At 39.9% G+C, this 12,044-nt stretch overlaps 1 protein-coding gene across 3 annotated transcripts in view; it reads right to left on the bottom strand.

Annotated features, from left to right (window-relative positions):
* Positions 1 to 12,044, bottom strand: part of LOC124789826 (bestrophin-2-like) — a 472,401-nt gene that overhangs the window by 67,463 nt on the left and 392,894 nt on the right. The window lies entirely within an intron of this gene.

Below are 12,044 nucleotides of genomic sequence, written 5' to 3'. Positions count from 1 at the left end.
AAACTTTTTAATTGCAAGACTAGCATTCGGGCATATGGCCCATCATGAGTACCATATACACTGACAAACCGAAACATTATGACCATTATCCAGAATGACACGAAGTAGTAGGGCAAACTATGCATGGCCCCATGTTGCATTGTTGTCAAATTTATTCAAGATGGCGGATCCAAAATGGCGACGAGAAATATGGCAACGTCGCAATTTTGGCGGGAAAATAGGTCAATTGGATTGGACTACCTTCACTAACCTGACCCCCTCCCTTTCATCCTCCAGAAAATGGTGGGAAGTTCCAATTTTGGTGGAAAAAAGGTCACTTGAGCTACATCCACCATCGTACATTTAAACAATATGAGACAGTAGTTGTATCCATTGTGTTCACTATGAGGTCTGGAGTCCAACTAACCTAGTACACAGTACTGCCACCAGAGGGCACTGTTGTCCCTTCTGTGATGTAATCCAAGATGGCGGTCTGGAAGGGGGGGGGGGGAATGGCGGGAAAAGGACTCAGCCTGTGCTGGGATGCTGGAGCGAGAAAGGAGTGTACTGATTTATTTTGGAACAATTTATTTAGGGATAGATTTCACATAGTTCATTTATTACATTGATACAAAACACTCACCCTGACGTGCTTGGAGTCATGCTATATAGCTACAGACCTGCGAACTACTCGTAAATTATCGAAATAATGCAGTACACTGATGTACAGATATGCAAACATTCTTAAATTACCGAAATAATGCATTGCACACCCTACAGAGCTGCAAACTACTCGTAGATCGCCAAAATAATGCATGTAAAACGCTCTGCAGACACTTGCTAAATGTAAACTGTCGAAATAATGCAGTACATAGCCAACAGACCGGCAAACTACTCGTAAATCACCGAAATAACTCAGTACCTCATGTACAGATACGAAAACAACTCATAAATTGTCAAAAAATAATGCGTGTGAAAGTCTCTGCAAACAGGCTCAACGCATAAACAGCCGAAAATAATGCAGTGCACAAACACTCATTGCACATAAGAAACAGATTCGAACTATCATCAACTGCAACGTATCACACGCTCTAACGAGCGCATACAGCGACGCTGCTGCAAGCCACCACCAGACAAACAAATGCAGGGGTGCAAGCTATTGCTCTCATGCTGCTATCGCATATGCAGCCAGTACGTGAAAGTTGCGTCTATTTTCGGGTATACAGTTAAAATTCTCCGAGTGTTATATTGAGATCGCATGTTTATGTAAGTAAGAGCCAAGTCACCCTCTGGACAGGTACGATGCTTCTCTACCTGCAGACCTAATCACCAAGCGACTCACCCTGACAGATGCAGCTAGAAGGTTCTCAATGCTATACTGACGTCACCGGTCATGCTATAGAAATCTGTTGCAATGCTTCCCAGAAGAGCAAAGGGTGCATTACTCCTAGCAATCCTAACAGAACATGTGAGATGCCCCTGGCTGCACCCATGTTTACTGTGACTGACATCTACCTGCAAGTCCAGTGTCAAGTGAGAACTGTCTGCATAGCAGCTCACCTGTGCATGCACAGCTAAAAGGTTCTCAATGTTGTACTGACATCACATGTCTATGCAAATAAAAGCCAAGTCTACCTCTCACAAATGTTAAGGTGCTGCAGAAATACTTAACAGTCACTTTTGTAGGATTTCTTGAGGTCTTAGCTTGTCTGTACAGAAATTCTTGTCCTAACAGGACCTGTATACGAAAATAGCCAAGAATAATAACGATTGCATTCTTCCTGATTAGAGGCACCCTAACTGTCACGTGTTACCCTTCCTGGAAATCGCGACGTCCTGCTTTCAACATACATCTCAGAGACGGTAAACATTCTCGCCATTATGTAGAGGCTCCTACGTCCCAGCACAAAGGATATATGCAAATGAATGGAGCATTTTGATCGGCTCTTACTGAATTGATCCGCCAAATTACTGATGCTGCCAGTGTGGAAGCACTGTCCGCCTTTTTCTTTCTTTCTTTCTGCAGGCGAGACTTTCAGCGGCAAAACTATTTTGTACAGATCGCCATATTGTACTGACAGTTAAACCCTGAAAAAGTGACCTACAGATCGTCAACTACAGAAAGACACTTGCTCAATTATGCTGCTCTACCCCTGAAAACAGAAGATTGAATATTAGAGCATGAAACAGTTCTCCAACCCGGAAATATATCACCCCGTATCGTGTTGATGTAGTAAACATACAATTCTTACCCTGCGCCATACTAAATCGTCCCTTTTCCATTATTATATAGCTATCGACCGCCAGACACTTGTACATATACCAAGAAGACAGGTAACAGAAGCACATGCACCATAGGTATACCCCTCGCAGCACCAGATATTTCCCACGAGATCGGGTTGTCATCCACCGCAGCTGACTGTCACAAATCATCCACTCCGAACACGTGACCAGAGGGCACTCAGAGGACTGAGATCACTCTCAGAACTGTCGGGCTCATTTCCCCTCAGCACAAAGGCGTTATACTGTTGTTAGCCCCGACGTGCTTGCTTGCCTGCTTTCTACACCCCTCTCCAGACTCTGGGATTACAAGACCACATGTATATTCACATGTTTGCCAGAATATTATACCATTTACAGGATACTTCTCAATATCAAGCACACAAGTACATTATAATTATCCGGGCTGTTATGCCGTGGTCGGTTGATGAATTCTGTGTTGATTCCCAACGTTTCGTCTCCAACTGCGGGAGACATCTTCAAGGGGGTCCATAGCTCGATGGAAGGTCCAACACACCCACTGGCTCGCTACTGACTCTGGGTGTGTTGGACCTTCCATCGAGCTATGGACCCCCTTGAAGATGTCTCCCGCAGTTGGAGACGAAACGTTGGGAATCAACACAGAATTCATCAACCGACCACGGCATAACAGCCTGGATAATTATAATGGACATGATATTTCCAGCCGTGAAAGTCTATATTTTAGTATCAAGCACACAGCAATATCGCTCACACAGTACAATCCCGAAGATATAAACTGGAAATTATTTCTCTAGAAACTCGAACTTTAGCGAGGTAAGCTTGCTGTGAACCACAGAGTAACTAGAAGTTTATCCTGTCTGCGAAGATCTTTACGCGAGAACTCGAAAAATAGAGGGAACTGATATTTACACTCGCGAACACTGATGTTGGTGATATAACACATTCCAAATCATTCTTATAATTTACAAAGTCAACTAGGGTGTTTCTCATGTCTAAAGAACCAGCAATCGCGTCTTCCAACCGTCTTTCGCCTGCTAGATGCACACACCACAATCAACGTTCCCTCAACTAAATGAAGGCATGAAATGTGCAGAAGCAGTCAACTGGACAATTTACATGGGAGGGAATAATGATCCAGCGCAAACACACGTCCATATTGAATCTTCTCTAATTTCCACGCGATCATGAAAGCTGTCCAACACATACTAAGTATTAGTTCGCTATTCAGCCATCTAGAGGACGACATGGTTAAGTCAGCTACATTCCTGCATACCAACAAGCCTCTCCATTCAGGCAGCTCCTACTGTCAGCCGGAAACGTGAATCATTCCCACCACAGGTCACCGGCGCTGCACACCAAGTACGCATAGGCAGAATCATCCTAGAAAACTGGCGACATATATATCTTGTCACTGTACTTAAAATTAAATATTACATTCGCAGTCTCAATTGTATGACATTCGACAATGAGTGAAACTCACTCTCACACACACACACACACACACACACACACACACACACACACACACACACACACTTTTTATAAGCCTGATGCACAAGGCGAACCTATCACGAATCTGCTACTACTAACAAGGGAACCTCCCCATCGCACCCCCCTCAGATTTAGTTATAAATTGACACAGTGGATAGGCCTTGAAAAACTGAACACAGATCAATCGAGAAAACAGGAAGAAGTTGTGTGGAACTATGAAAAAATAAGCAAAATATACAAACTGAGTAGTCCATGTGTAATATAAGCAACATAAATGACAATGATAGCTGATGAGCGCCGTGGTCTCGTGGTTAGAGTGAGCAACTGCGGAACGAAAGGTCCTTGGTTCGAGTCCTGACTCGAGTGAAAATTTTACTTTCTTTATTTTCGCAAAGTTACGATCTGTCCGTTCATTCATTGACGTCTCTGTTCACTGTAACAAGTTTAGTGTCTGTGTTTTGCGACCGCACCGCAAAACCGTGCGATTAGTAGACGAAAGAACGTGCCTCTCCAATAGGAACCGAAAACATTTGATCGCAAGGTCATAGGTCAACCGATTCCTCCACAGGAAAACACGTCTGATATATTCTTTACGATACTGGTGACGGCATGTGCGTCACATGACAGGAATATGTTGTCGACCCACCTAACTTGCACACTTGGCGAATGAGTAAAAAGATTATTCTACCTTGCCCGATTTAGGTTTTCTTGTGGATGTGATAATCACTCCAAAAAAAGTGATGAAAACATAAGAGTTTGTCACATAAACTGCATCAAATGAATGCAACAGTTTCAGAGTCGCACAGTTTTCCCTGTGCTCTGTCAAAACATATGTTTTTTACGTTTTCCAATGTTTCCGTGCGTAGACCGTCAAATTCTGTATATGTCCAAGAAAATCTGAACATGTCCTGGAATTTTGGAGAGCGAAGTTGATTATGTGTGAGTGCCCGAACTTTGATAATTATCTGAAAATAAAAAATTAAAATTTTCACCCGAGAGAAAATTTGAACCAAGGACCTGTCGTCCCACAGCTGCTCACGCTAACCACGGGACCACGGCGCTCGTAAGCTAACACTCTCCTTGATGTTGCCTACCTTGCGCATGGACTACTCAGTTTGTATATTTTGCTTATTTTTTTCATAGTTCCACACAATTTCTTCCTGTTTACTCGATTGATCTGTGTTCAGTTTTTCAAAGCCTATCCCTGTGCCAACTTACAACTAAATCTGAGGGGGGTGCGATGGGGAGGTTCCCTTGTAAGTATAATACTTGGCCAGTAACTGATTACCAGCGATATGAAATAATACTGACCGAAAATCAGCGATGGGTGGACATGGCTCGAAAGTTTTTCTTGCGAGTGGTACCACTGTATCTTAGAAAGAGAGGCGTAATCGCCTTACAAACCGCCTGTACGTTTGTGTGCTTGTCCCTTCACGTTTCCACTTCACTATCACATCGAAAACAGTGGACCCAGGGATGTTTAGGAGTGTGGAAATCTCGCGTACAGACTTATGACAAGTGACACCCAATCACCTGACCACGTTCGAAGTCCGTGAGTTCCGCGGAGCGCCCCATTCTTCTCCGTCACAATGTCAAATGACTACTGAGGTCGCTGATATGGAGTACATCACATACTGTATATTGTGCAGCAGCCTCAGAGAAAGCAGGAATTGCTGATTTCCTTTTAGCATTTGAGCTCGTTCTCTTGCGAGTTCAGTGTTGACATGGCGATGTCGCTTTGTGGCTCTTCTAACCACACGCGACTTTATCCGTTCGCTACACGCGCTTTGTTGCATGCTTTAACAATCGCAATACCAACATATTTTCAATAACGTGCACTGCCAAGGAAGTAGGACCCAAAACTTGAATGTATCTTTTAGCAAACACTTAGGAATACCTACACACTTTCAGTGAAGTCTGCTACCAAGGAGTCGGGGGCAGTCGGGGGCACTTTGTGACAACCACGAAAGTTTTTTAAAAAACACAAATTTCGTTAGTTATAGTTGACTTCTACTCACAAACACTTTTAAAAACAGATATTGATGTTGATGTTTAAGTAGTGTCCTGTATTTGAAAATACTGAATATGATACTCATTATGAAAAGTCACTTCTACAGCTGAGACTTATATCTGTGGTTTAAGTTCAACCGGTAAATTCAAAACTTTATTCTATTAAAGTAGAAGACGTCCTTAAAAAACAATTTTATTTTCAAAATTTTAAAATATGAAGCACCTGACTAGATCACAATACTTTCAAAAGATGTCAGTCAGGCGTGTGCCGTTGGGGTAAGTGTTTCGGTGTGTTGGATTTGTACCAATGATTCTATATAGGTTTTTTCTGTCCCAAATAGTGAGTTAAAGTCTCCCATTAGTATTTTCACGTCATCTTGGTGAATTTTTCTCATACTTTTTTCATGTGTGTTACAGAATTTTTCGACATTTTCGGTGTTTTTCTTATTTTCGACGTTGGTGCGGGCATGTGCATAGATTAGTGTATATTTTTTATTATGGCTCTGAATGAGCACAGTCATAAGTAGATTGTTGATGGGTGTGATTTCTTTGGCAGTTTGATGATAGATCTGTGTTCGAGAAATGCCGTGCCGAAGATTGGTGCGCGTTTCGCTACCTTTTATTGTGTTTTGGTCTTGAAGATGCGATGGTTTCCGTAATGCAAGGTTTCATTGTCAGTTAGTCGTGGTCCTTGAAGAGCAAGGATGAGAATTTAATGTCGGTCGATTTCTTATGTGAGATTATTTAGTTTTCGTGTTTGGATCAATGTATCGATGTTTAGTTTGCAAATGCATGTTTTCTGCTTGTAGGGAAATTTACCAGAGATCTCCGATATTCTCTGCCGTGCTAGCCTGGACTCCCCAGAATACTAAAATCCAACTGCCGCCTTTCGACGGGCGGGTTGTGTACCACCTGGGGTAAAGTTGACTTTGCTTGCACAGTTCTTGTTTGCTTCTGTATCATTAGTAGGGCCTGGGTGATACCAGGACCAGACAAGACCAGAGGGTGCTGAAGCCTTTGAAAGAAAATATTTTGAGCCGATCTCATCGAGCTAACAGACGGTGACCAGAGTACCGGTGATTATCACTCAGACATGTCTGGATTTTGTGTTCAACGGAATGAGTAGCCGTTCAGAATTGTGTTAGTATTTGGTTCACCTCAAGTAATTGATTTTCTCGTTACCACCCATATGTGGGAGGCTTTCCCCTATCGGCCACACGGGATTATTATTTCTTTCTTTCTTGTCTCAGAGGTTATGTCTGGTTAAAAATGGAAGGTAACGCGGACCTTGATCAAGCGTGACTTCCTTTTAACTGTACGGTATATGTTACATTGCATTTAGGAACTTTCGGGTAATTGAACAAGTGTCAATAATTACAAATTTCTGTAGTTGTATATATAAGTTTGGATGTAGCTGTATTGCATTGATGTACTGCTGGATATTGTGTGGTATGACTCCTGTAGTTGATAGTATAATTGGTATAATGTCAACTTTATCCTGATGCCACATGTCCTTGACTTCCTCAGCCAGTTGGATGTATTTTTCAATTTTTTCTCCTGTTTTCTTTTGTATATTTGTTGTATTGGGTATGGATAGTTCGATTAGTTGTGTTAATTTCTTCTTTTTATTGGTGAGTATGATGTCAGGTGTGTTATGTGGTGTTGTTTTATCTGTTATAATGGTTCTGTTCCAGTATAATTTGTATTCATCGTTCTCCAGTACATTTTGTGGTGCATACTTTTATGTGGGAACATGTTTTATAAGTTTATGTTGTAAGGCAAGCTGTTGATGTATTATTTTTGCTACATTGTCATGTCTTCTGGGATATTCTGTATTTACTAGTATTGTACATCCGCTTGTGATGTGATCTACTGTTTCTATTTGTTGTTTGCAAAGTCTGCATTTATCTTTTGTGGTATTGGGATCTTTAATAATATGCTTGCTGTAATATCTGGTGTTTATTGTTCGATCCTGTATTGCAATCATGAATCCTTCCGTCTCACTGTATATATTGCCTTTTCTTAGCCATGTGCTGGATGCGTCTTGATCGATGTGTGGCTGTGTTAGATGATATGGGTGCTTGCCATGTAGTGTTTTCTTTTTCCAATTTACTTTCTTCGTATCTGTTGATGTTATGTGATCTAAAGGGTTGTAGAAGTGGTTATGAAATTGCAGTGGTGTAGCCGATGTATTTATATGAGTGATTGCTTTGTGTATTTTGCTAGTATCTGCTCGTTCTATAAAGAATTTTCTTAAATTGTCTACCTGTCCATAATGTAGGTTTTTTATGTCGATAAATCCCCTTCCTCCTTCCTTTCTGCTTAATGTGAATCTTTCAGTTGCTGAATGTATGTGATGTATTCTATATTTGTGGCATTGTGATCGTGTAAGTGTATTGAGTGCTTCTAGGTCTGTGTTACTCCATTTCACTACTCCAAATGAGTAGGTCAATATTGGTATAGCATAAGCATTTATAGCTTTTGTCTTGTTTCTTGCTGTCAATTCTGTTTTCAGTATTTTTGTTAGTCTTTGCCTATATTTTTCTTTTAGTTCTTCTTTAATATTTGTATTATCTATTCCTATTTTTTGTCTGTATCCTAGATATTTATAGGCATCTGTTTTTTCAATCGCTTCTATGCAGTCGCTGTGGTTAACCAATATGTAATCTTCTTGTTTAGTGTGTTTTCCCTTGACTATGCTATTTTTCTTACATTTGTCTGTTCCAAAAGCCATAATTATATCATTGCTGAATACTTCTGTTATCTTTAGTAATGGGTTGAATTGTTGATTTGTCGCTGCCAGTAGTTTTAGATCATCCATGTATAGCAGATGTGTGATTTTGTGTGGGTATGTTCCAGTAATATTGTATCCATAATTTGTATTATTTAGCATGTTGGATAGTGGGTTCAGAGCAAGACAGAACCAGAAAGGACTTCATGAGTCTCCTTGGTATATTCCATGCTTAATCTGTATTGGCTGTGATGTGATATTATTTGAATTTGTTTGGATATTAAGTGCGGTTTTCCAATTTTTCATTACTATGTTTAGGAACTGTATCAATTTAGGATCTACTTTGTATATTTCCAATATTTGTAGTAACCATGAGTGGGGTACACTATCAAAAGCTTTTTGGTAACCAATGTATGCATAGTGTAGCGACCTTTGTTTAGTTTTAGCTTGATACGTCACCTCTGCATCTATTATCAGTCGCTCTTTACATCCTCGTGCTCCTTTGCAACAGCCTTTTTGTTCTTCATTTATAATTTTGTTCTGTGTTGTATGTGTCATCAATTTCTGTGTAATGACTGAAGTTAATATTTTGTATATTGTTGGTAGGCAAGTTATGGGGCGATATTTAGCTGGGTTTGCTGTGTCTGCTTGATCTTTAGGTTTCAGATAAGTTATTCCATGTGTAAGTGTATCAGGGAATGTGTATGGGTCTGCAATGTAACTGTTAAATAATTTAGTTAGATGTTAATGTGTTGAGGTGAAATTATTTAGCCAGAAATTTGCTATTTTATCTTTTCCAGGGGCTTTCCAATTGTGAGTAGAATTAATTGCTTGGGTGACTTCATGTTGCAAAATTATCACTTCAGGCATTTGTGGTATCATCTTGTATGTATCTGTTTCTGTTTGTATCCACCGTGCATGCCTGTTATGTTGTACCGGGTTTGACCATGTGTTGCTCCAGAAGTGTTCCATGTCTGTTATGTTTGGTGGATTGTCTATTTTAATGTGTGTGTTATCTATTGTCTGGTAAAATTTCTTTTGGTTTGTGTTGAATGTTTGGTTTTGTTTCCTTCTATTTTCACTTTTTTTGTATCTTCTAAGTCGTTTGGCCAATGCTTGTAATTTCTGCTTCTTTTCATCTAATTGCTCTATCATTTCTTGTTGTGAGATTTTACCTAACCTTTTTCGTTTTTTTTCTGACATTTCATTTCTTATAAATTGTGTTAGCCATCCGATGTCTTTTCTCAGTTTTTCTATTCTGATCTGTAGTCTGTGTAGCCATGCTGGTTTTGTGGGTTTCTTCTGTGTGTTGGTTGGTTCTGATCTCTGGCTAGTGTGTATATTTAGTGTAGTGAGTGCTCCTATATAAACCAGTAGTTGTAACTCTTCCATAGTTGTGTTTTCATTTATTTTGTTGTGTATGATTGTGTTGATAGTTTTTATTGTTGTTTCGACTTGTGGGTTATTTGGCGGTCTATGCAAGAATGATCTAATGTCTGTATTTGTGTCTTTGTATTCTATATATGTCAGCTGAAATTTTTCTTCTATATGTAACATGTGTGTCACTTCGTGTTCTACTTGTGCTTGTTCTGGTGGCTGTCTTAAGATTTCGTTTTCCTCTGACTGTTTAATTTATGCGTGTTGTTCTTTGTTTGTTTGCTCTGGGATGTTTGAGTCCATTACTGTATTTTCTTCTTCTTCTGATTGCACATTGTTTTGTTCCAGTATTTGTTGTACTTGTTGTTTGATGTTTTCTAATTCTGACTGACTGGGGTATCCTGTTATTTTTTATTATTACACAGATCTGATCAGCTAGTCGTTGTTCTGTTAAAAATTTTAATTCTGGGTATCTGGTAATAAATGTTGTATATACTTGTGATCTGTATCCAGTTGTGTTGGTTCCTAGGTTTGTTGCTTGGTAATAACAGAACATGAGGTGTCGATTAACTTCATCTGACCATCTCATCCTCTGTCTTTGTTTTCCTTCTAGGGTGGTTGCAGGAAGCATATCCTGCAAAACACCTCTATTTGGATTTGAATCATTTTCCAGTTGGCTAGCAGTGTCGTTACCATTGTGGGCGGGCATAGGGTTCAAGCGTCGTCCCCGACCATGACGGCGCTTGTCCGAGGCTTCTTTAGTTCTGTCCTGAACCAACTAATCACACTAAAAGGGGGATTAGCCCTATTAGTGGTTTGTTCTTTTCGTCGCCTTTTACGACTGGCAGAACATACCGGATTATTATTATTATTATTATTATTATTATTATTATTATTATTATTATTATTATTATTATTATTAGCACTAGTATTTAGCGCTATTATTATTATTATCACGTTTTCAGCAAAACCGATTTGGTGTATCTTCCCACCACAGAAGTAGATGTGTATTGTTCGATTCAATATTTCCATCACATAAATGTGGGTTATAATTACGTTACATTGCTGCTAGTAGACATGTTTCTCACTTTTTCTTAGACAGTTGCTAAATGTTACTCCATCACAGGAATTATGTGCCCAGCATTGCTGCAATACAGACGTTCAAATTATCCGATTTCTGTAATTTCATTTCGATACCAGAGCGTTCTAATCGGATTCAGCCAGTCAGTCTTAATGTGGATCTCCGACTACGGCTCTCATCACACGATAGACTGGGTAAACCACATTCTTAATCGGACTGTTGAATCTGGATCACTTATCTATGACAGGGCCAGAATTCTTAAACACTATGGAAAATACTAATACAATGTGCTTATTACAAATACGTTATTTGAATATAAATGTATGAAGCAACGAGATAACCATTCATTTACAGGAGCATATCCCCATCCGTCATAGCAGAGCAGTGCAAGATTGGTTTCAGGGCCAAGAGAGGATAAAGCTGTTGCCGTTTGTTCCACGATCGCCGAACAATAACCAGATAGAGAATATGTGGGCAGAGGTAACAACGTCACTGCCATGTGGAAATACAAATGCAAGCGACCTTTGGACGAATAAAGAAAACGTATGGTGGGAAGTAAACCATGACGCTACACTATCGACGACTTAATGAAATCAAAGCCCCTACGCCTTCGAGAAATCTTCCGTAATGATGGTGGGTGGTTTGGTCACTAAAAGTATACTCGTCCACAAAACCCATGTGGGCAATTATCTGATAATCGGTCAAGCTTTGCTTTGTCACAGCTCTTTAGCATACAAGTCCATTTACTTTGTCTCCTTACAATTCTTGCAATGCAAGGTAATTGAAAAATCTCATCCACTCGACGCCAACTGAGGAATTGCTGGGAGCATGTGTTGTTCAACACACAGTAGTCGTCACCCTCACTGGAATCAATGTGTGTGTGTGTGTGTGTGTGTGTGTGTGTGTGTGTGTGTGTGTGTGTGTTTTCGTGTTCACTCACAATCTGAATCAATACTATTGACATTAGAGAGACAACCAACAATAAATATTACTTCAAATATGTCTGTAAAGTATTTTAATGCGATGGGAAGTTACAAACTAAATTTTTACGCAACCCATGTCCTGCACATTATGTTAAGTAAGTAAGCTGTGTTAACTCCATAATATCGTTAG

This window comes from Schistocerca piceifrons, chromosome 3 (genome assembly GCF_021461385.2).
Source record: "Schistocerca piceifrons isolate TAMUIC-IGC-003096 chromosome 3, iqSchPice1.1, whole genome shotgun sequence".
Taxonomy (NCBI): Eukaryota; Metazoa; Arthropoda; class Insecta; order Orthoptera; family Acrididae; genus Schistocerca; species Schistocerca piceifrons.
Note: the sequence above shows the minus strand (reverse complement) of the source record. Positions and strands in the feature narration are given on the sequence as shown.